We start from the raw sequence: 26592 nt of genomic DNA, 5'->3' as shown, positions 1-26592 counted from the left end.
CTTGTTATGCATCCTAAATCAATCAGTTACAGCCTAATGTCAGAACACAGTCATCATAATTTGTTAAAGGAAAATGAACTACACAGGACTTAGGTATTTTTTTCCTTTAGTTAACTTGGCTGTCTGAGATATACAAAGGACTGTGTAGGGGACAATTTCCTGGTGCAAGTGCTGTAGGAACCAACTAGGGGCAGAGCTCTTCTTGACCTGCTGCTCACAAACTGGGAAGAATTAGTAGGGGAAGCAAAAGTGGATGGGAACCTGGGAGGCAGTGACCATGAGATGGTCGAGTTCAAGATCCTGACACAGGGAAGAAAGGAGAGCAGTAGAATACAGACCCTGGACTTCAGAAAAGCAGACTTTGACAACCTCGGGGATCTGATGGGCAGGATCCCCTGGGACAATAACATGAGGGGGAAAGGAGTCCAGGAGAGCTGGCTGTATTTTAAAGAATCCTTATTGAGGTTACAGGGACAAACCATCCCGATGTGTAGAAAGAATAGTAAATATGGAAAGTGACCAGCTTGGCTTAACAGTGAAATCCTTGCTGATCTTAAACCCAAAAAAAGACGCTTACAAGAAGTGGAAGATTGGACAGATGACCAGGGAAGAGTATAAAAATATTGTTTGGGCATGCAGGAGTGAAATCAAGAAGGCCAAATCACACCTGGAGGTGCAGCTAACCAGAGATGTTAAGAGTAACAAGAAGGGTTTCTTCAGGTATGTTAGCAACAAGAAGAAAGTCAAGAGAAGTGTGGGCCTCTTACTGAACGAGGGAGGCAACCTAGTGACAGAGGATGTGGAAAAAAGCTAATGTACTCAATGCTTTTTTTGCCTCTGTCTTCACGAACAAGGTCAGCTCCCAGACTACTGCACTGGGAGCACAGCATGGGGAGGAGATGACCAGCCCTCTGTGAAGAAAGAAGTGGTTCGGGACTATTTAGAAAAGCTGGACGAGCACAAGTCCATGGGGCCGGATGTGCTGCATCCGAGAGTGCTAAAGGAGTTGGCGGATGCGATTGCAGAGCCATTGGCCATTATCTTTGAAAACTCATAGCGATCGGGGGAGGTACCGGACGACTTGAAAAAGACTAATGTAGTGCCCATCTTTAAAAAAGGGAAGGAGGAGGATCTGGAGAACTACAGGCCAGTCAGCCTCACCTCAGTCCCTGGAAAAATCATAGAGCAGGTCCTCAAGGAATCAATTCTGAAGCACTTAGAGGAGAGGAAAGTGATCAGGAACAGTCAGCATGGATTCACCAAGGGCAAGTCATGCCTGACTAATCTAATCGCCTTCTATGATGAGATTACTGGTTCTGTGGATGAAGGGAAAGCAGTGGATGTACTGTTTCTTGACTTTAGCAAAGCTTTTGACACGGTCTCCCACAGTATTCTTGTCAGCAAGTTAAAGAAGTATGGGCTGGATGAATGCACTATAAGGTAGGTAGAAAGTTGGCTAGATTATCGGGCTCAACGGGTAGTGATCAATGGCTCCATGTCTAGTTGGCAGCTGGTGTCAAGTGGAGTGCCCCAGGGGTCGGTCCTGGGGCCGGTTTTGTTCAGTATCTTCATAAATGATCTGGAGGATGGTGTGGATTGCACTCTCAGCAAATTTGTGGATGATACTAAACTGGGAGGAGTGGTAGATATGCTGGAGGGCAGGGATAGGATACAGAGGGACCTAGACAAATTGGAGGATTGGGCCAAAAGAAATCTGATGAGGTTCAATAAGGATAAGTGCAGGGTCCTGCACTTAGGACGGAAGAACCCAATGCACCGCTACAGACTAGGGACCAAATGGCTAGGCAGCAGTTCTGCGGAAAAGGACCTAGGGGTGACAGTGGATGAGAAGCTGGATATGAGTCAGCAGTGTGCCCTTGTTGCCAAGAAGGCCAATGGCATTTTGGGATGTATAAGTAGGGGCATAGCGAGCAGATCGAGGGACGTGATCGTTCCCCTCTTTTCGACATTGGTGAGGCCTCATCTGGAGTACTGTGTGCAGTTTTGGGCCCCACACTACAAGAAGGATGTGGATAAATTGGAGAGAGTCCAGTGAAGGGCAACAAAAATGATTAGGGGTCTGGAACACATGACTTATGAGGAGAGGCTGAGGGAACTGGAATTGTTTAGTCTGCAGAAGAGAAGAATGAGGGGGGATTTGATAGCTGCTTTCAACTACCTGAGAGGTGGTTCCAGAGAGGATGGTTCTAGACTATTCTCAGTGGTAGAAGAGGACAGGACAAGGAGTAATGGTCTCAAGTTGCAGTGGGGGAGGTTTAGGTTGGATATTAGGAAAAACTTTTTCACTACGAGGGTGGTGAAACACTGGAATGCGTTACCTAGGGAGGTGGTAGAATCTCCTTCCTTAGAAGTTTTTAAGGTCAGGCTTGACAAAGCCCTGGCGGGGATGATTTAGTTGGGGATTGGTCCTGCATTGAGCAGGGGGTTGGACCAGATGACCTCCTGAGGTCCCTCCCAAGCTTGATATTCTATGATTCTATGATGATTCTATGACTCTTTTATACTGGCATCACCAGAGACAAGATGTAGGTGATGCTAGTTGTAGGCAGTGAATCTTGGCTTCTCTGTTCTTGATAGAGCACAGGGTATACTTATGTTTTACACTGTCTGATAATCAATATAATCTCCGTGATGGTAAACTTGTTTTAAAATATAGTCACCTGGAGTTATTTCACCCCCCTGGTTAGAAGGCAGATCCTCTGATACCTCTTCATTTTTCTGTTTTTATAGAGAGCATTATATTGCTTGATTGTTGCTTCTTTTTTTTCACATCATATTTATGCTTAGAGCAGTTCACTACGCAAATACTGACCCAATTATGAATAGAACTCTTTATTATCTGAACAGCGTATTGGAAGCTGTTACCTCAGCTAAACTGTTTAAATGGTTACATTCAAATGGATCTTACATCCTGTATTGGATTTTTTGTTGATAATATCACTTTGTGTTCATGAATAATGATGAAAATATAAGTTTAAAAGGTAGTGACCATGTTGTCCCACCAACAGAAACCCCTAACACACTTTCTCATCCTGATGCTGCATTTTTGGGGAAGGTGGCAGTACCTCCACATTTAGACAATGTTAAACCTTGAAAAGGGTCCAAAAATGCCTTTATATATTATAGACAGACAACAGATGGAAAACAGATGGCCACGGTGCATATAATAAGTGGCTGTAATTTTACTTAGTGAACAGTGCAGTCATGCAAGATATGGGCTATGTTGAGGAATAATTAAAACTTGACCAAAGAGTGAGAGACATATGAACCACTGTCAAAGCTGAAACCCATCCTGATTCTTGCACGACCACACCAATATCTATTATGTGGTAATATGCGGGAAGATGTGATACAGGACAAAATCTTTGGAAGGTGGCACAGACTGTCTCTTTAGAGGAAAACAGTTTCCAAGTATTTCAATTTTCACACATTTAAGATTCTGAAATACTTTAACAAAACAAATGAGAGATCCATACCATAGATTCTAATCCTGAAACTAATGGAGTGGGGATGCCTAAGAGTGCACAATTCATATTTTAAAACCAAAGGGGCATTATCTGTGTCTTAATAAATACTAATAACTAACTTTCATTACGGAACAACTCATCCTTTGGGCAAGGGAGAGAAGCCTTAACATGGAACTTTCTAAAATATGCAAAAATAGGAAACAAACGGTTGGAAGCTGTCTTATTGCGTCTTTTTTCTACTTGGTTTTAGGCAGCATTTTACCATATACACCAGAATTTTTCAAATTGGGGTCCCCAGGCCCCTGAGGGTTCTCCAGGGGGTCTGTGGTCCCTGCTGATAAACTCCTCCACCTCTTTCTATCTACTGAAGCCAAACAGGGAGATTTTAGGCACTAAAAGTCTGGCGGCAAAGCAGGGCTAAGGCAGGCTTCCTACCTGCCCTGGCACCGCGCTACTCCCAGAAGCGGCCAGCACGTCCCTGTGGCCTCTGGGGATGCCTGAGGTAAGTGCTGCCCAGTCAGAGCCTGCACCCCGAACCCCCTACTGTACCCCAACCCTCTGCCCGCACCCCATCATGCACCCAAACTCCCTGCCAGAGCCCGCACCCAAACTCTCTCCCAGAGCTCACACCCCGCACCTCCTCCCACACCCAAACTCCCTTCCAGAGCCTACACCCTGCACCCCCTCCTGCACCTCAACCCCCTATCCCATCCTTGTGAAAGTGAGTGAGGGTGGGGGAGAGTTAGTGATGGTGGGAGGGGGGATAGAGTGAGAGGGGGTGGGAAGAGGTGGGACGGGGTGGGGTCTTGGGGGAAGAGGTGGAGTGGGGGCGGGGCCTGAGCAGGGGGGCTGGTGGGTCCCCGAAAAATTTTAAATCAAAATGGGGGTCTTTGGGTTCCTAAAGTTTGAGAACTGCTGCTAAATATAAATGTATCCATTTACCTTTAAAATATATTTAAAATATTGTTCTGGAGCATGGTGGAACTTTTACGGTGTTAATTTATTTCAAGTTTTATTTTATGACTTTATTCTATAAAGGAACAAATAGCTCTTCCCTGACATTTATTTATACACAATTAAGTAAAAACAAACAAAACCCCAACCAGTTTAAAATAGCATTTGAAAACCATTGTTAACAGCCATATGGTATTTTTACAACTACTATCAAACTCTGTAAAAGAATATTGATTAGCTCCCAATGTCATTGTAAAATAGCAAAGGACAACATTACCTCATTACAGTACTGCTAACAAAAGGGAATAGAACATATTATAGAACATATAGATCAATAGACGCAAACTGAAAAAATGTTTCAAAGTTTCTGCAGTTTTATCCATACAGCTAAACAAAGGAGGATTTGATTCCTCATGATTTGCTACTTAAAAACAATTTTAATCAAACTTAAAACTAAACGCTTCTTTCATGGCAAAGAAATTCCATGTATCTGAGCACTGATGCTGCCTCTCTCCAGCAAATGCCAATGCATGTGTAGCCTTACTTCCTCCTCTAGCTTTAAACATAAGTTTAACTCACCTAAATCAAAGTCCTAAACCTTCCTACCCATCCAGGTTTCCTCACTATGTAAACCTAATCCCTTTCCTCATATCTGCACCGAACTCACCCTTGCAGCTGGATGGCCAGATTGGCCTGCATCCAAGGCTGCTGTGCTACTTTCTTATCTGTAGCTACAAGTGTTAAAAGATCCTTTTCCCTCCCCACCCCAATCCCCTTGCTCTTAGCCGCAGGATCATTTTTAAACTGTGCTCTCCAGTACATCTATAGAAAATGCTCAAATGCAAGCAATCATGCCAGCTACTTGAGCTATTTTTATTATGCAATTCATATTAGGGTTTAATGTGACTAATCCATTTTTTTATTTTTTAGACACACAGTGCAACTGCAACCACTTACTTACACCAGTGGATAAGAACAATTTATTGAGCTGCTGCTTTTGAGAAGAAACAGATGGATTTTATCACTATAACCTCCAGAAGTTTGTGGTAGTCCCATGACCCTCAATTTCACATCAGTTTAACTCCCAAAAGGCTTTTGTAATTAAGCTAAGAAAGCTTATTGTAGCAATTTATTATGCACAAATTAAATTCAACTTTAGGGTTGTTGGCCCTAAAAGCCAACATTTGACAGGCTTTGCAAATCCTGGCTCTCGCCAGAATTTGTTACAATAAACAGGAGGAACAAAAAAGTCTGAACTTTCCTGCAAAAGATATAATATAATTGAGAATCATGCACTGTATCAAACTTTTGATTAGGGACAACTTTAGTTATGATTATAAATCAAGAACCAAGTAAAATAAGTGTTAAATGAACATTAATAATTCACATGGGACCAAAGTGGACTGACTCTCGTATGGGAGATAACTTGCTAATAAAAGTTTTCAGTCTCACAAAATGACTTAGCAGCAAGTTAAGATCTAAGAGTATAAAACTCTTATAATGATACTAATGACCAATCAAAGCAAGAGGAAGGAAAATACGGCAATTTACAATGTTTTAAGGCAAGAATGTTAAATCCATTAGTGAAATTCCAAGCCCCATACACAAGAAAGAATTCATGGTAATGTAGCATAGAGACTTATAATGTATTATTTGGATTCTTAAAAATGTCACTGATAGTCTCCAAGGGACAATCAAATCTCAAATGTATTTCAATCTCAAACAAATATCTTAGTCAATGGTATTTCACAAGCTAAGCCTCCAGTAAAATTCCACCACTTTTTATATATTAATGCCGTACTTTCAAAACAGATTAACACTTTCAGTCTTCTGTATCGAGGAATTTCAGTCTTCTGTATCGAGGAAGGCACAGACGAGTCCATAAAAGATGAACCGCAGAGCAAAAACCAAACGCCCTCAAACACAAAAACACTACTTATATAAATATAAAACTTCCACTGAATGATGGATATGAAAAGCCTCAACCTCTTCACTCCCCAGAAATAAGTTTTTTTGTGGAATCGTACGGTCACAGATGGATTCCAAATAACTGTGTTTACTGGCTATGTACAAATATACACAACCAAGCTACCTATGTACACTGCTGCTGTGACTGGGTTCTGGTGGCTTCTGCAATAGAAGGGGTGACCCACTACAGGTTTCCCAAACTATTTAAAGAAATACTACCCAATTTCTATTACAATTTCTATAGTCGTCCCCCCTTTGCATGAAAGGACATACAAATAATTATAAACGTATTACTATATAAACTACTAATACACATGCTACAAATTAAGTTTGAGAGGTAATCGGTTAAAGGCTTCTTTCTAAATAAAGTCTCATAGGCATAGCAACAGTTTCTGAAAGTAACTGCACTTTCTGGTATAGCTGTATCAACAACATCTTCCTGCTCTGAAGTGTTGGGGTCTTTTCGTAGAAGAAACAGGGACATGAGGCTCACAGGCACTATCCCAAGTCACTGTCTGTAGCTGTACTGAAGGCTCAGGATTTTCAACAGGCATCACAGGTGCAGAATATCCTGTTGAACTTGTGCTCAAAAACTGGTTTGTGTCTTTTCCATTACATATTTGGTGCTACTTCCACCCAATAAGAGAGAGTACTGGAATATGATGTAATCAAGCTAGGCTTCCATGAATTCTTGGAAATTGCTAAGATTTTTTCCTTCTGCATGAAGGTGTGCAAGTGGGACTATTTGGGGCCATTGGATCACAGTTTCTTTCAAATCTCTTTCTGTAGGTCAGGTTTTAACAAGTGGAGGTGAGATTTTTAAATTATGACCCATAAACATGATTGGTCCCTGATTAGTAGTAGCATGTACTGAATTCCTATAGGCTAATAGAAAATCTACAAACCTGTCTGCAAAGCTACCTTTATCCAGGGTTGTAGCATGAATCACGTGCTTGAACATCTGAATAAATCTTTCCACTAACTCCTTTGCAGCAGGATGGTAAAAATACAGTGCAACATGTGTGACGGGTTCGGTCACAGAGACGCCCTTGGGACTGTCACCTGACGTTTTGGAATTACCTCTGAGCCCATTTCCCCTGCCAGCTTGGGACTCCAGAACCCTGCCCTATGGAGCCAGACATGTTAGCCTGCTTCAGCACAGACAGGTCTGGTTCATGCCCCCAAACTGCAGACTAACCAAAAACTGCTCAGCCGGTCACCTATCTCCAATGCCCAATTCCCAATGGGATCCAAACCCCAAATAAATCCGTTTTACTCTGTATAAAGCTTATACAGGGTAAACTCATAAATTGTCCACACTCAATAACACTGATAGAGAGATATGCACAGTTGTTTGCTCCCCCAGGTATTAATCACTTACTCTGGGTTCATTAATAAACAAAAGTGATTTTATAAAGTAGGATTTAAGTGGTTTCAAGTAATAACAGACAGAACAGAGTAAGTCACCAAGCAAAATAAAGCAAAAACATACAAGTCTAAGTCTAATACATTAAGAAACTGATTACAGATAATATCTCACCCTCAGAGATGTTCCAATAAGCTTCTTTCACAGACTAGTCTCCTTCCTAGTCTGGGCCCAATCCTTTCCCCTGGTACAGTCCTTGTAGTTCCAACAGACATCTTAGGTGGAAAACAGGGACTTTCTCATGACTGCAGTCCCCTTTGTTCTGTTCCACCCCCTTTTATAGCTTTGGCACAAGGTGGGAATCTTTTGTATCTCTGGGTCCCCATCCCTCCTTCTAAATGGAAAAGTACCAGATTTAAGATGGATTCCAGTATCATATGACATGGCCACATGTCCTGTGAGACCTCATTCATCATTACCCATGGGCTGGCCTACACGTACCCAGGGAGGCTTGCAAGTAAATAAACCATTTACAACCAATTGTCCTAGTCAATGCGAGTCATCAAGATTCTAAACCACCATCAATGGCTCACACTTTGCATAATTACAAAAGGACCTAAGAGTTATACTTCATATTTCTAGCTTCAGATACAAGAATGATACATAAATACAAATAGGAGGAATATATTCTGTAGGTTATAACCTTTGTTATGATACCTTACAAGAGACCTTTGGCATAAAGCATATTCCAGTTACACCATATTCACACTCATAAGCATATTTCCATAAAACATATGGAGTGCAACATCACAATGTTTGATACCATTTCTTCTGACAAATAACTGGAACTCTTCGTATGTGAACTGAGTTCCATTGTCACTTACAGTCTGTTCAGGAATTCCTGTCCTTGAAAACAAAAATTTTAACACTTCCACTGAACTAGCTCAATTCATACAGATGCCATTTAAAATGAGCACCTATTGCAACCAAACACATATGTCCCATAAATGTTTCAAACAGTCTGTAAGGACTTGTTGCCACAAGGTAGCTGAATGCTCCAAAGGATGCAATGGAGCATGTATGGAGTTTGCTCACAACCCTGACACTGTTTGGCCATTTTCATTATTTGTCTATCAATCCCAGGCTAACACACAAAACTCCTGGCTAGGACTTTCACTTTTGCAATTCCCACATGTCCTTTGGGTAACTCTTGGAGTTTGTGAGACCTTGACTAAATAGGAATAACCACTCTAGTGTCGCATATTATGTAATCTTGACATACACTTAACTATTCTTTTAAAGCTAAGAAAACTGGACACAGTTATTTGTGTGCCTGAGTCCATCCACTCATCATAATGTCATGAACTTTAGCCAGCACTGGATCATTTTAAATTTCACATTGCATTTGTTACTGGCAAGGGTTCAATTTGTGCCATATAGAACATATTTACTCTCTGTGTCTCCACTTCATTATCCTTTCCTACCACTTCTAATGGTGGATGTGATAAGCAATCTTCATTACCAGGTTGGCTGGTACCATTGAACGTAATGTTGGAACAGTGAGCACTCAAGAATGTCCATTTCTGTCACTGTGCTGCAGTCACTGCCAGTATTCCTTTTCTAAAAACTGAAACTAGCTGTTGATGATCTGTAACAAAAGTACATTGTTTCCTATAGAGATGCTGGTGAAACTTTAAAACTCCCCAGACTAAACTCAGCCCTTCTCTATCAATTTGAGCATTGTTACATTCTGCTGAGGCTATAGACCTAGAAGCAAAGACAATAGGCTTTTTCAGTATGATCCTCCATTACATATGAATTTACTGTTCCTATTCCATACAAGGAAGTGTCACAAGCTAACTTTATAGAAAAAGATGCCTTTAGGTGTGTAGGAACCATTTCAAATTATATGAGCCTCTTGGCTTCATCAAAAGCCTCGTTACACTGTAGGGATCAATGCCATTTCTATCCTTTGGGTCACAATTCATTCAGAGGGTATAACAGTGTTGCTGCATGAGGTAGGAACCTATGCTAATAATTGACCATCCTCAGAAAGGAGTGTGACTGACACATTTTGCATTACAGGTGCCTTAAGGATAGTTTCAACTTTTTCTTGGAATTTACAGAAATCATCTTTGTCAATGATGTGGCCACTATATGTTACTGAATCTTTGAAAAATTCACATTTTCTCTTAGTTGCTTTAAGACTTGTGACAGACCCAGACCAGTGGGGTGTAGGAGTCTGGTAGAAGGTAAATATACTGGCCACTGGATGAATAATTCTCTGTTCCCTGAGTGACCAGAGCAGGGGCCGCGCTAGAGCAATCAGGAACCTGCTAGAACCAATTAAGACAGGCAAGCTAATTAAGACACCTGGAGCCAATTAAGAACATACTAGAATCAATTATGGCAGGCAAACTAATCAGGACATCTGATTTTAAAAGGACCTCTCATCAGTTAGTGGAGGGCGTGCAAGGAGTGAGAAGGCATATTGCTGGAGGACTGAGGAGTACAAACGTGATCAGGCTTCAGGAGGAAGATCCTACGGTGAGGATAAAGAAGGTGCTGTGGGGAGGTCATGGGGAAGTAGCTCAGGGAGTTGTAGCTGTCATGCAGCTGATACAGGAGACATTGTAGACAGCTGCTATCCACAGGGCCCTGGTTTGGAACCCGGTGTAGAGCGTGACCCCAGGTTCCCCCCATTCGCCCAACTCCTGATCGGACACAGGAGGAGTTGACCTGGTCTGTGAGCAACACCAGAAGGGAAGGTCTAATTTGGGAAGGAATCTGGCCTGTCCCCGACTCACTAGGTGGGACAACAGAGACTGCGGAGACTGTTCTCTGTTTCCCCCATGCTGGCCAGTGATGAGGTTAGCTGAGTGAACAGCCGGTTTGAGCCTCTAGCAGAATGGCCAAACTGAGGGCTGCCATGAACCTCTGAGGTGAGCAATCCGCCAAAAAGCGCAGGACCCACCAAGACAGAGGAGGAACTTTGTCACAGACCATACTCAGCCAAACTTGCAAGTACCTTTGTGAGGTTCTCAAAGTGGTGGACAGCACTACAGCCTGTGACCTGTTAATCATCCAAATAACACTGAATACTCGGAACACCCTTAATACCTGATACAGGTCTTGCTACTAAAAAGTGGGTGCTGACTATTCCAAACACTACCCTGTTATATTGAAATAAGACCTTCTGTGTGTTAATTGTGAGGTACATTGTCTTCAATCCCCATTTTTAGACAGGCTCGGGCTAGGCTGATCTTGGAGAACAGCATACCACCAGTTACTGAGGCAAACATATTCTCTATTCTAGGTAAAGGAAACTGGTTTGAATGCAATACTGAATTAATGGTAACCTTGTCCTCACAGATCAGGACAGCCCCATTCTTTTTCAGCATTGGCACAACAAAGGTGTTTCATTTGCTCCAGTTAACCTTTATACCTGGATGAGGATCATCACATCCTCAATGCCAATTATTGCATCCTTGCTTTCAATACAACATTAAGAATATGGGAAACCACGCTGGCAAAGTTGGCATTCCACATAACCATGTTTATTAACTACGTAAAAACAAAAGACCTAGGTACCTATGTTCACTGCTGGTCTGAGGGTTCTAATGGCTTCTGCAATTGAAGACGGAGGGCTACTAGAGGGTTCCCAAACTATTTAAAGATTAACAACCAGTTCCTACCTATACTCTACAATATATATCAATATCAGATCCAGATTTCCCCTTTAACCTTGAAGGACTTTGGCAATGTTTGGAACACACTGAACATGACATCATAGGAGGTTGAAATCTGACCTGAAGGAGATCTTATTAATAGAAATAAAATTGAAAATGTATCAGAAAATGTATCCTTTTAGCAATAGAATATTGAAAGTTGTGGTATATAAGCCCTGCCTGTTATGGCTACAATTCATGTAAATAAAGCTCTTGTCCAAAGTGCAAGTGTCCTCCTCTAGTTATTTTATAATGTTTTTCACTTTGCAGTTCATACAATCATTAGTCTAGACTGAACCTTTAGACTCAAGCCATTATTAACGGATTTGATCTATAGAGTAAGACACACTACCTCTCTGCTTTTTACTGTTTTATAGCCAAAATTAGCAATCAATAAGTAAATCAAACATTAATTCTGAATGCAGAGTATCTCTCAGATTCACATCTGTAACCATCTTGAATCCAGTTGACAGAAAACCCTTTCACTGCTAGTTCCAGTGAAAAATAGCGACATTCCATTGCAATGTTGGCTGTTGAAAGGCAGCAACCTTGTACAGGGAAGTAGCATTATGGGGAAGGGGACATTCTGTCTGACAATGCAGGGAACAATTACTTGATTAAAGATAAATCTATCATGAAATTGTTAATCTCTTAAGGCCAAAGAAAACAGGTAATTAGAAACTTCTGAATTACAGGGTCTCTTCAGGAAATTATATGTAGATTGAGATTCCCAAGACATGTAGATCTAGAGATGGAGGCTGTCAAATAATTAGCTTTTGCTATTCCAGAAAGGTAAGTGGTATACTGTGTTTTTCTATAGTGCTATTAGCACAGGAGATCAGACATTTGAAAGGGCTAATGCACACTGTTTAGATGAAACAAGACAATATTTGACAGAGAACAGTAGTATTTATAGGGCTTTGTTCACTGAGTAAACCCCTTCCATTCTGTCAGACTGAAAATATAAAGTAAATACTCTCCTCTAGTGTAGACACACATTGTGAGAGATTTGAAGCTGATCTGTAATATATGAATACTGTATGTTGGGCAGATTACTGGGATACTTACTGTATGAATATAGGTTTCAGAGTAGCAGCCGTGTTAGTCTGTATTTGCAAAAAGAAAAGGAGTACTTGTGGCACCTTAGAGACTAACATATTTATTTGAGCATAAGCTTTCGTGAGCTACAGCTGAATGCATCCGATGAAGTGAGCTGTAGCTCACGAAAGCTTATGCTCAAATAAATGTGTTAGTCTCTAAGGTGCCACAAGTACTCCCTTTTTTTTGGGTATGAATATACTGGTTTAGCTCAATAGGAGGCTGTTTGGAAAAAAAACAAGCAGTAAGGAAAAGATTAGCTCAAGATTGCCACCTCTTAGCAAACATCATTCAGGAACAATGCCAGAACTGTTTGCTTGATGTTTCTACCTCTCCTCCAGCAAACCTAAAAAACTGATTTTGACCAGCAGCGAAAGGGCCCAGGAACACAGAAGAACTCTGGCAAGATTGAAAAGACACACTCCCTGAAGATGGGGTAGTTGTTATTCAGGGGAACCACTCACACATAGGACCCTGTTGGGGTGCCTAAAGAAGTCAGGCCTGCCTAGATTATCATCAAAGGATTATGAGCCTTTAGGTAAAATAGATGTGTGTAGACTATTGCTTTAAAATCCTTTTTTCCCAAATGTGTGGCTCCTACTGCAAAACAAAACACATTTGAGAAGGCTGTTTTGTATACCACTGACCACAGACTACCAAAGGGAAGAACTGCGGGTGCCCAAACTCGGTCAGACCTGCAGCGTAATAATGGCAGACGCACAGGTTACCTCAGCCCAGGTCCTAATCTAAGAGTGTGAAAACTGCTAAATTCCACCCAGGACAGGTAAAGGCATGAGGCTTCACACCTGGGGGGGGGAGACGGGGGAGGTGAAGTATGTGCACTCAGAGATCAGTAAGGAGTCAAAGGTGCAATTAGCTCCGTAAACTGTGACAGACAGACATCAGACATTCCCAGAACATCCTGATTTCTTCCATTAATCTGAATGGATTTTCTATAGAAAAGACTACTACAGGCTATATGCACATTCCAGAAATTGGTATTATTGCATATTTTATTAGATTATTTTCATATGACCAAATAGAAGCACATTATTCATTGTTACACTGCTGAAAGACTTAAGCATATGAACATTACCACAACACATTACTTTTCTTGCGAGCCTGACTGGCAAAATCTTAATGCATGTACTTAAATGTATGTATGTTAATAGTTCCATTTACATCAATGACATACATACAAGGATACCAGCATTTTCATTAACCACCAATTCCTAGAGGGGCTCCCAGGTTGCCAGAATTAATCTTTAACATATGGTTCTACCATTATGTATCTATTCCTATATAGAATAAACACAGCATATTTTCACTTAAGCTTTAATATTATCTTTTTACCTACCCCAGGTTAAAGCTCTGTTAATTTAAAAAAAAAATTCTCTAATACCTTTCTCAGGGTAAAACCATGGTTTTTGTTTTTAAAAAAGTCATATGATATGGTAAAATATAGCAAAACTGACATTTAAGCTAAAAAGAACAGGAATACTTGTGGCACTTTAGAGACTAACAAATTTATTAGAGCATAAGCTTTCATGGGCTACAGCTCACTTCATCGGATGCATAGAATGGAACATATAGTGATATATATATATATACACACACACACACACACACAGATAAGTTAGAAGTTACCATACAAACTGTTTCAGAGTAACAGCCGTGTTAGTCTGTATTCGCAAAAAGAAAAGGAGTACTTGTGGCACCTTAGGGACTAACCAATTTATTAGAGCATAAGCTTTCGTGAGCTACAGCTCACTTCATCAGATGCATATCGTGGAAACATACAAACTGTGAGAGGCTAATTTGTTAAGATGAGCTATTATCAGCAGGAGAAAAAAAACTTTTGTAGTGATAATCAAGATGGCCCATTTAGACAGTTGACAAGAAGGTGTCAGGATACTTAACTTCAAGAAATAGATTCAATATGTGTAATGACCCAGCCACTCCCAGTCTCTAGTATCTAGTTTGCATATTAATTCAAGCTCAGCAGTTTCTCCTTGGAGTCTGTTTTTGAAGCTTTTCTGTTGCAAAATTGCCACCCTTAGATCTTTTACTGACTGGCCACAAATATTTATTCAAGTGACACCATGATAGGACCTAATCACATTAGCCACGCCATCAGGGGCTCGTTCACCTGCACATCTACCAATGTGATATATGTGATCATGTGCCAGCAATGCCCCTCTGCCATGTACATTGGCCAAACTGGACAGTTTCTACGCAAAAGAATAAATGGACATAAATCAGACATCAGGAATCATAACATTCAAAAACTTCAATCTCTTTGGTCACTCGATTACAGACCTAAAAGTGGTAATACTTCAACAAAAAAACTTCAAAAACAGACTCCAACGAGAGACTGCTGAATTGGAATTAATTTGCAAACTGGATACAATTAACTTATGCTTGAATAAAAACTGGGAGCGGATGGGTCATTATACAAAGTAAAACTATTTTCCCATGTTTATAATCCCCCCACCCCGCTGTTCCTCAGACGTTCTTGTCAACTGCTGGAAATGGTCCACCTTGATTATCACTACAAAAGGTTTTCCCCCCGCCCCCTACTGGTCGTAGCTCACCTTACCTGATCACTCTCCTTACAGTGTGTATGGTAACACCCATTGTTTCATGTTCTCTGTGTATATAAATCTCCCCACTGTATTTTCCACTGAATGCATCCGATGAAGTAAGCTGTAGCTCATGAAAGCTTTTGCTCAAATAAATTTGTTAGTATCTAAGGTGCCACAAGTCCTCCTTTTCTTTTTGCAGATACAGACTAACACGGCTGCTACTCTGAAACTTCAACCTCTGTGGCCACTCAGTAAAAGATCTAAGGGTGGCAATTTTGCAACAGAAAAGCTTCAAAAACAGACTCCAAGGAGAAACTGCTGAGCTTGAATATGCAAACTAGATACCATTAACTTGGGTTTGACTAGAGACAGGGAGTGGCTGGGTCATTACACATATTGAATCTATTTCCTGAAGTTAAGTATCCTGACACCTTCTTGTCAACTGTCTAAATGGGCCATCTTGATCATCACTACAAAAGTTTTTTTCTCCTGCTGATAATAGCTCATCTTAACTAATTAGCTTTTCACAGTTTGTATGGTAACTTCTTACTTGTATGTATGTATGTGTGTGTATATATCTTATATGTTCCATTCTATGCATCTGATGAAGTGAGCTGTAGCTCAAGAAAGCTTATGCTCTAATAAATTTGGTAGTCTCTAAGGTGCCACAAGTACTGTTCTTTTTGTGAATACAGACTAACATGGCTGCTACTCTGAAACCTGTCACTCAAGCTAAAAGTTTCTTAAATGAAAATTCCTCCTGCATCTTTCAAATTGAAAGTTTACACCAGGAAATAGAAGTATTTTTATTTTAGCTTTTACCTATTCAGAGGTTGTTCAAGGCATCTAGTTATCTAGTCATATTCAAAAGCCAGCCACATACTCAGGTCAATTACTTTCTGCAGTACTGAATTCCACATGCCAACAATACGCAGCATCAAGAATGGTAGTGTTTTCTTTACTTCCCCTGCTCTAAATTCACAGTTCTTTAATTTTCGCTAAGTGTCCCTTTGCTCTTATATTAAGGGACAGGTTGAAGTGATGTGACTCAATCATTTCTCACTATGACCATCATCATTCCAATTAGCTATTCAAGCCCCTCTCACTCTTTTCTTTAACAGGTTAGTACATCTAGTTTCAGATTCTTACATCATATCTCTAGCTATCTCTATTACCTTTCTTTGGAGCTTAAGACATAAAAGGTTAAATAAAATTTGGCCAGTACTCCTGATGAGGATTATTTTCTATATCTCGGATTTCTTTTTATTGACGCTGCACTCTGGCTAACCCACTATTACCTCCTCACTACATCAGGTGGTAATCACTCACTATGACTATTTTCTATCTGTTAGCCATCTTTTAATTCACAAGATATTGACCATTAATCCATAGCAATTCAATCTTCATTAATCATCTTTTGAGGGATTTAATCTAAATGCTTTTGAAAAATCCAGGAAATTATTCTCACTGGGTTACTTATCTACCATTTTATTAGATTGTACCAAAAATTTAAGGAATAAGAAAGGCATCATTTTCCCTCAAGAAAGTCAAACTGGTTTAATCCTCTCAGGTTATATTGACCAAAATGCTGTAGTAACTATAAAACAAAACAAAACTTTTCAGATCATGTTGTCTGGAATGGCGATAGGGCTCAGTCAGTACTTTTCAGGATTTCCTTTGGCTCCTGTAACACAGAGTCTATCTTTATGTCACTTGCTATCTTTATTCAGTGTTTATCATTGTCAGATGCTACTACTTCACACTTTATTTAATCTCGAATCCCAGATAAATACCATCTGCTTGTGTTAAAAACCCCAGGCAGAGTATATAAAGAGACAAATATGAATTTCGTGTTCACTGAAGTACCAATGACAACACTGGAGTCTAACAGAGATTATTAAAAATAAACAGGTAACTAGCAGTGCAAGCTTCCCCAAACTGGTCCACCAAACTGTCTCATCCCTTACCAGGAGATACCAACTTGAGAGGTGTGGGAGAAGATAATATTGTGTAACCACCAGTTCTTTTGAGGGATGTCCTCAAGAAACTTGACTGAGACCACTCACTTATGTCACAAGAGGCAATGAATAACCAACAAATAGGAAGAACTTTCATTCAGTGATTGGGGTTGGATTGTGATGCAGTACCACAGCAGCAAGGAGCCTTGCACCAACTTTGCTATAGTTAAGGCTTGGTCTACACTACAGGGTTAGGTCGAATTTAGCTGTGTTAGGTCAATTTAAGAAAAAAACTGCGTCCACACAACCAACCCCGTTCCGTCGACTGAAAGGGCTCTTAAAATAGACTTCTGTACTTCTCCCCAACAAGGGGGGGAACAGCACTAAAATTGACCTTGCTTGGTTGAATTTGGGGTAGTGCGGATGCAAATTGACGAGATTGGCCTCCAGGAGCTATCCCGAAGTGCTCCATTGTGACCGCTCCGGACAGCACTTTCAACTCTGATGCACTAGCCAGGTACACAGGAAAAGCCCTGGGAACTTTTGAATTTCATTTCCTGTTTGGTCAGTGTGGCAAACTCGGCTGCACAGGTGACCACGTAGTCCCCCCAGAATCGTAGAGCCTAGAATCCCCTATCATCTCCGTCCCTGAGGTTATCGCAGATTAGAAGGCGGAAAAAAACCACACTCACGATGACATGTTTTCCGAGCTCATGTAGTCCTCCTGCACTGATAGGGCACAGCTTAATACATGGAGGCATTCAGTGGCAGAGGCCAGGAAAGAATTAAGTGAGCGTGAAGAGCGGAGGCAGGACGCAATACTGAGGCTAATTGGGGCAGCAAATGGACATGACGAAGCATCTGTTGGGGGAGCAAACCAACATGATGAAGCATCTGTTGGAGTTGCAGGAAAGCCAACAAGAGCACAGACCCGTGCTGCATCCACTGTATAACCGCCTACCCTCCTCTCCATGGTAGCCTCCTCACCCAGATGCCCAAGAACGCAGAGGGGGAGGCTCCAGGCACCCAGCCACTCCACTCCAGAGAATGGCCCAAACAACAGAAGGCTGTCATTCAAACAGTTTGATTTTTAGTGTGGCTACAATAAGCAATGTGGCCTTGCCCTTCCCTCCTCCCCCACCCCACCCGGGCTACCTTGTCCATTATCTCATTTTTAAAAAATGAATAAAGAAAGAATGCATGGTTTCAAAACAACAGTTACTTTATTTCGAAGGGTGAGAGTGGTTGGCTTACAGGGAATTAAAATCAACGAAGGAGGCGGGTTTGCATCGAGGAGAAACACACACAACTGTAACACCGAAGACTGGCCAGCCAGGATTCTGGTTTTTAAAGCCTCTCTGATGTGCGGCGCGCCTTGCTGTGCTCTTCTAATTGCCCTGGTGTCTGGCTGCTCAAAATCGGACACCAGGCGATTTGCTTCAACCTCCAACCCCACCATAAATGTCTCCCCCTTACTGTCACAGATATTATGGAGCACACAGCAAGCAGCAATAACAATCGGAATGTTGGTTGTGCTGAGGTCTGACCTAGTCAGCAAACAGCGCCAGCAAGTTTTAAACGTCCAAAAGCACATTCTACCACCATTCTGCACTTGCTCAGCCTATAGTTGAACTGCTCCTTATTTCTGTCCAGGCTTCACGAGCCATGGGAGCCAGGGGTAGGTGTGACTGCACGGTGCTGCCAGCTGGAACAGCAGCCTGAGGCAGAAGCCTCCAGCTCGCATGATATTCCAGGCAGGACTGAATCTCCATGAGACGAAACTTAAAGAAGAGAATGACCTGGAGTCTCTGGCTCCCATTCGGTGCTTTAAGAGGAGGATAGCCATGTCTGTGGACTTCACCGAGGTCTGCCAGGAGCACCCAGGAGACGTACGACGGCTATCAGTCCTACTGCACTGTCTGCCGCGAAGGCAAGGAGCTGTTGCTGTGTAGCAATGCAGTACCGCATCTGCCAGCAGCACCCAGGAGACGTACGGTGAGCTGAGCAGGCTCCATGCTTGCCGTGGTATGGCATCTGCATGGGTAACCCAGGTAAAAAGGTGCAAGACAATTGTCTGCCATTGCTTTCACGGAGAGAGGGAGGCCTGATGACATGTATCCAAAACCACCCCCAACAACGTTTTTGCCCCATCAGGCATTGGGAGCTTAACCCAGAATTCCAATGGGCAGTGGCGACTGCGGGAACTGTGGAATAGCCACCCACCGAGCACCGCTCTGTAAGTTGACGCTAGCCACGGTAGTGAGGACACACTCCGCCGACTTAATGCGCTTAGTGTGGAGATACGCAATTGACTGTATAAAATTGGTTTCTAAAAATCGACTTTTATAAAATCGACCTAATTTCATAGGGTAGACAAGGCCTCAGATTAAAACCAGCTTTATGTATAAAGCCCGACTCTTCTAAATACTCTAAAATCTGTGTGGTTACTCAGATTGCCTTTAAATTTTGTGTGCCTCATGGGGGCATGGGGTTTGGTCAGTGATCCAAATTTGGGGCTATTTAAACAAGGAGTTCTCAAGACATAGCCCTGGAATCAAACAGCTTTTCTTCAAGCTGACACATTCTAGCAGCTAATTTTTGTGCAGATACAGATCAAACGAGGGCTGAGATGATTACACGAGGGTCTCAAGTGCTTGTGAGCGATTCCAATAGAGTGCATTAGCTTGGAAAATATTATTAGCCAAAGGGTTTAGTTCTTTAATTAGGCACTTCAACCTTTGCAATGTTTGGCATTGCACCAAACAGATTACACTGAGCATACACAGACAGAGGAGCCAACGGGATTTAGTGCTGAAAGTTTCACATCAACTAGATGGCTCAAGATAAGCAGTACTCCTTCTGAAACTGGCACATCCAATGAGCGTCAGTTTGAGTCCCACCTCAAACACAAGGCATATTGCTAAAAATCTGTCTCTGATGGGGGTGGTGTGGGGTGTAATCAAAGTATTTTTGCAAAAATAATTAGACATACAAATGTTTGCTGGAAGGGGAGGGGCATTTTATGGATGGGAGAGTGGGAGGAAAGGGGTCGGGGGTTTGGGCCTACCTCAATGGGAGGGAGGTGGAAGAGGTAAGGGACACAGGGAAGGGAGAGGCGGGGGAGAATAGGGGCAGGGCTGCCTCACACCTACATTCTTGCCTTCTGAGTGTGGGGCAGGATCTGGGCGGGTCTGAGCCCCACTCACTACTTTTGTGTGTGTGTGTGTGTCAGGACCATCTAGGAGGGTCACAGCCCCTCTCCCTGCTGAGATATGAGGATCTTGCCTCTCTTTGAGCCCCATTCCCTGTGCTCCTGTATGTGTGCCAGGATCAGGATGGGTGGGAAGGTGGTTAACCATTTATGGGTATCTGACTCCCCTCCATGTCCCCCTTCATGTAAGCCAGGCACTGGAGAGGACTTGCCTTTCGGGGGGGAGAGATGGGCTAAGCCCTTCTTCTCACCATCCTTCCCTCCGAAGTGCTCTTTGATAACTGCCCTTCTAGGGCACTCTAATGTGTGCGCACCAGGATCTGGGGATGCTCTGCCCCTCTGGATGGGGAGTTACGAACAGGCATGCTTGGAGACTCCTGAGATATTGCTGAGATTGGGATGAGGAATGGAGGACGGGTATTCTTGGCACAATTTTTAAACTAAGGTCTGAGGGAAAGCTGATTGGGGTGGAGGAGCACATGGTTTGAACAGAGACATCCCATAGGGAAGAATTTATTAAAGGAGATTCCTCTTTCCTAGGATAATAGAGTGAGGACAGAAGTTGATAAAGTACAAACAGGAAATGAAGAAAAATACTCAAATGAAAAAGAGTCCCATTCCATTACATCACATGAAGGCAGATAACTAAATATAGACAAATTTTATAAGTGCTTGTATACAAATGCTAGAAGTCTAAATTCTAAGATGGATGAACTTGAGTGTATGGTATTAAATGAGGATACTGATATAATAGTCATCACAGAAACTTGGTGGACCAATGGTCATCAATGGAACACAGTAATAGCAGAATACAAAATACACAGGAATGACAGAGTAGCTGGGAGTGATACTAAGTTAAAGAAAGCATAGTCAAATATAGTAAAAATCTTAAATGAATCAAATATACGATGGAACCCTTATGGATAGAAATTCCTTGGCTGAAAAATAAGGATATAGCAGTAAGAATATACTATTGACCACCTGACCAGTATGAGGCCATTGACTGTGAAATGCTCAGGGAGATTAGAGAGGCTACAAAAAAGAAAACCCAATAATAATGGGGCTTTCAACTATCCCCATAGTCGGTACCCCTCACCTCAGGACAGATAACATTTCTAGACACCATCTGACTGCTTCTCAAAGCAGCTATTCCTGAGACCCTGAAGGGGAAAGGAATTCTTGATTTAGTCTTAAGTGGTATACAGGATGAGGTCCTAAGAGATGACTATAGCTGAACCGCTTGGCAATAGCGACCATAAGGTAACATCCTTTGAGGGGTGGGGAATACTGAAGAAACCCATCACAGTAGCATTTAATTTCAAAAAGGAAAACTACACAAAAATGAGGAAGCTAGTTAAATGGAAATTAAGAGGACCAGTCACAAGAGCAAAATGCCTGTAAGCTGCACAGAAACTATTTAAAAAACACCATAATAGAGACTCAAATTAAATGTATATCCCAAATTAAAAAAAAAATAAGAGGACCAAAAAATCCTACCATGGCTAAACAAGAGTAAAAAAGAGGTGATAAGAAGCAAAAAGGCATATTTTTAAAAATTGGAAGTCAAATCGTAGTGAGGAAAATAGAAAGGAACAAAATCTGGCAAGTCAAATGTAGAAGTATAAAGCAGGCCAAAAAAGAATTTGAAGGACTACTAACAAAAGACACGAACAGCAATTTTCTTTAAAGTACATCTGAAGCAGAAAGTCTGTCAAACAATCAGTGGTGCCAGTAGACTAGGGGTTCCCAAACTCGGTTTGCGGCTTGTTCAGGGTAAGCCCCTGGCGGGCTGTGAGACACGTTGTTTACCTGAGTGTCTGCAGATATGGCCGCTCGCAGCTCCCAGTGGCCGCGGTTCGCCGTTCCTGGCCAATGTGAACGGAGGGAAGTGGTGGCCCGGGCCACGCCGCTTCCCGCAGAACTACTAATTGTGGTATGTAACCTATTGCTTAAGTCAGCCTCTGAAACAGTTGACTGGACAGTAGCAAATATCATTTTGATTTTTAAAAAAAGCTCCAGAGGCAATCCTGGCAAGTCTAAATCCAGTACCAAGCAAATTAGTTGAAAGTAAAGAACAGAATTATTAGACACAGAGATGAAAAAGATAGGTTGGGGAAGAGTCAACATAACTATTGAAAAGGAAAATCATGCCCCACCAATCAATTAGAATTCTCTGAGGGAGTCAAAAAGCATGGGGACACAAGTGTTTCAGTGACTATAGTGTACTTGGATTTCAGAAAGCCTGCAACAAGATCCCACAACTAAAGCTCTTAAGTAAACTAAGGTGTCATGAGATAAGTGGGAAGATCTTCCCCTGGATCAGTAACTGGTTAATAGATAGGAAACAAAGGGTAGGAACAAATGGTTAGTTTTCACAGTGAAAAGAGACACAACACAGGGTTCACCAAGGATCTGTACTGGAACCTGTGCTGTTCAACATGTTCATAAATTATCTGGAAAAGTGGGTGAACAGTCAGGTGGAAAAATGTGCAGATGAAACAAAATTACTCAAGGCAGTTAAGTCCAAAGTGGACAGTGAAGAACCACAAAGGAATCTCATTTAAACTAGGTGACTGAGTGACAAAATAGCAAATGAAATTCTATGTTGAAAAGTGCAAAGTAATGCATATTGGAATAAAAAACCTTCCAACTATAAATACAAAATCTTGCAGTCTAAATGATGTTGTGAAGGCCAAAAGTATAACGGTTAAAAAAAGAATTAGGTAAGTTCATGGAGGATAGGTACATCAACAGCTATTAGGGACGCAACCCCATGCTCCAGGTGTCCCTAATCCTCCAACTGCCAGAAACTGAGACTGGATGACAGAGGCTGACTTAGAATTGATTACAAAAAGTAATTTTCCCTCTGCTAATACTCACACCTTCTTGTCAACTGTTGGAAATGGCCGACATCCACCTTGATTGCATTGGCCTCATTAGCACTACAAAAGTAATTTTCCCTCTCTTGATATTCACCCCTTCTTTTCAACTGTTGAGAATAGGCCACTTCCACCTTAGCTGAATTGGCCTCGTTAGCACTGACCCCCCCCCCAACACTTGGTAAAGCAACTCCCATCTTTTCATGTGCTGTATATGTATACTGCTTACTGTATTTTTCACTCCATGCATCTGAGGGAAGTGGGCTTTAGCCCACAAAAGCTTATGCCCAAATAAATTTGTTAGTCTCTAAGGTGCCACAAGGACTTTTCAGAATTGACTGTAAATTCTGTCAAATGTTTTGTCAATTCCCTCTGAAGCATCTGTCACTGGCCACTGTCAGAGACATGATACTGGGCTAGATGGACCATTGGTCTGATCTAATACAGTTCTTAGGTTCTGTTTCTTTAGTCATTTACATTGACAACATCTTGCTTGTCTGGAGAGGCACTGTATTTTAACCATAGAGTACGTAGTGCCCACTTTACCTTCTCTCTCATGATTAAGGCTGCGAGTTTGTCACGGAGATCACAGATTCCGTGACTTTCCGAGACCTCCGTGACTTCTGCAGCTGCACCAGCCTTTGCTGGGTCTGTCTTGGGCCACTGTGTCCTTCCCCCACCAAGCAGCAGTTTGGGTGCGTGTGGAAGGAGAATCAGGGCTGGGGAGTGGGAGGGGTGCGGGCTCTGGGTGGCACTTACCATGGGAGGCTCCTTGGAAGTGGCGACATGTCCCTCCTCCTCAGCTTCTAGCTCCGTGCGCTGCCTCTGCCTGCAGGCACCGCCCCCGCAGCTCCCATTGGCTGCGGTTCCCAGCCAATGGGAACTGCAGAGCCGATGCTTGAGGTGGGGGCAGCACACAGAGCTAGAAGCTGAGGGAGGGATATGTCGCTGCTTCCAGGGTGGTGCGAGGAGCCAGGTAGGAAGCCTGTCAGCCTTGCCAATCACCTCCCCAGCACCAGTGGGGTCCCGGGCCACCCCCTGCACCCACAGTGATCCCTGGGCCGCACTGGCGATACCTCCCCTCAAGATTTAGTCACGGGTATTTTTAGTACAAGTCATGGACAGGTCACGGGCCATGAATTTTTGTTTACTGCCTGTGACCTGTCCATGACTTGTACTAAAAATACCCGTGACTACAGCGTAGCCTTACTCATGACTACCACTGAACAAAAATTGTGAGCAAAGAATTAACCAAGTCCCTAGACACACATGGGTTCTGAGAATGACAGGGGCTTTTGTGAAGAATTTTGTTTTACAGTTATGAAAACATGTTGGATTTCTTGAGAAATATGTTTTAACTTTATGGAAGTCAAATTTCATTCACATGGGAAATAATGCTTTAACATAATAAATCTATTGCCTTCAATTAGAGTTGTGCTTATCAAAAGTTTGTTTTCCATGCAATAAATTCCAATCAAAGCTACTAAATTGAAAAAGGAATGTCAACTTTATCTTCTTTTGGAAGTTAACATGATTGTGCTGCCATTTTGTTTTTGATGTGAGTTACATTTTTTTCCCCTTTTAATTCTGACATGAATATCTACATATCATATACTGGATGTTCTATAATAGTAATTTTAGGAATTTTTCTGTATTGATTCCCAGTGCCCTCAAACCATGTTATATTAATTCTTGAACAAAACAGTTCTTCGGCTATTGCCTGGCAAATGGTAGAATGGTCTTGACTTTTCAGAACATATACTTTTCTTCTATTTTGTGGCTTGAGGGTTGAAGAGAATGACAACAATGACCATATTAGTAATTTTTCATATATCCTTACGAGGGCTGTTGATTAATCGCAGTTAACTCACGTGATTAACTCAAAAAAAGTAAATCACAACTGAAAAAATTAATCGCAATTAATCGCACTGTTAATAGAATACAAATTGAAATGTATTAACTATCTTTGGATGTTTTTCTATATTTTCAAATATATTGATTTCAATTACAACACAGAATAAAGTATACATTGTTCACTTCAAAATATTATTTTGATTACAAATATTTGCACTATAAAAAAGATAAAAAATAGTATTTTTCAATTCACTTCATACAACTACTATTATGCAATGTCTCTATTGTGATAGTGCAACTTACAAATGTAGATTTTTTTTTGTTACATAACTGCAGTGAAAAACAATGCAATGTAAAACTTTAGAGCCTACAAGTCCACTCAGTCCTACCTCTTGTTCAGCCAATCGCTAAGACAAACAAGTTTCTTTACATTTGCGGGAGATAATGCTGCCGGCTTCTTATTTACAATGTCACCTGAAAGTGACAACAGGGGTTTGCATGGCACTTTTGTAGCTGGCACTGCAAGGTATTTACTTGCCAGATATGCTAAACATTTGTATGCCCCTTTACGCTTTGGCCACCATTCCAGAGGCAATGCCTTCATGATCACGACGCTTATTAAAAAAATAATATACTTAAATTTTGACTTAACTCCTAGGGAGAGAATAGTATGTCTCCTGCTCTGTTTTACCTGCATTCTGACAAGTATTTCATATTATAGCAGTCTCGGACGGTGACCCAGCACATGTTCGTTTTAAGAACACTTTCACTGCATATTTGACAAAATGCAAAGAAAGTACCAGTGTGAGATTTCTAAAGATAGCTACAGCACTCATTCCAAGGTTTAAGAATCTGAAGTGTCTTACAAAATCTGAGAGGGACGAGGTGTGGAGCATGCTTTCAGAAGTCTTAAAAGAGCAACACCTAGGTGTGGAAACTTCAGAACCCGAAACCATCAAAAAAGAAAATCAACCTTCTGCTGGTGGCATGTGACTCAGATGATGAAAGTGAACATGCGTTGGTCTGCACTGCTTTGGATCATTATCGAGCAGAATCTGTCATCAGCATGGATGCATGTCTTCTGGAATGATGGTTGAAGATGAAAGGACATATGAATCTTTAGCACATCTGGCACGTAAAAATCTTGCAACTCCGGCTACAACAGTACTATGCAAACGTCTGTCCTCGCTTTCAGGTGACATTGTAAACAAGAAGTGGACAGCATTATCTCCTGCAAATGTAAACAAACTTGTTTGTATGAATGACTAGCTGAACAAGAAGTAGGACTGAGTGGACTTGTAGGCTTTAAAGTTTTACATTGTTTTGTTTTTGAATGCAGTTTTTTTTTGTATATAATTCCACATTTGTAAGTTCAACTTTCATGATAAAGAGATTGCATTACAGTACTTGTATGAGATGAATTGAAAAATACTATTTCTTTTGTTTTTTACAGCACAAATATTTGTAATAAAAATATATAACATGAGCACTGTACACTGTATT

At 41.5% G+C, this 26592-nt stretch overlaps 1 protein-coding gene across 2 annotated transcripts in view; it reads right to left on the bottom strand.

The window, feature by feature from the left end:
• The window catches only part of AGPAT5 (1-acylglycerol-3-phosphate O-acyltransferase 5), a 115905-nt gene that overhangs the window by 5177 nt on the left and 84136 nt on the right, over positions 1-26592 (bottom strand). The gene's annotated exons all lie outside the window — the stretch shown is intronic.

Source organism: Lepidochelys kempii, chromosome 3 (assembly GCF_965140265.1).
Source record: "Lepidochelys kempii isolate rLepKem1 chromosome 3, rLepKem1.hap2, whole genome shotgun sequence".
In the NCBI taxonomy this organism is placed as follows: domain Eukaryota; kingdom Metazoa; phylum Chordata; order Testudines; family Cheloniidae; genus Lepidochelys; species Lepidochelys kempii.
Note: the sequence above shows the minus strand (reverse complement) of the source record. Positions and strands in the feature narration are given on the sequence as shown.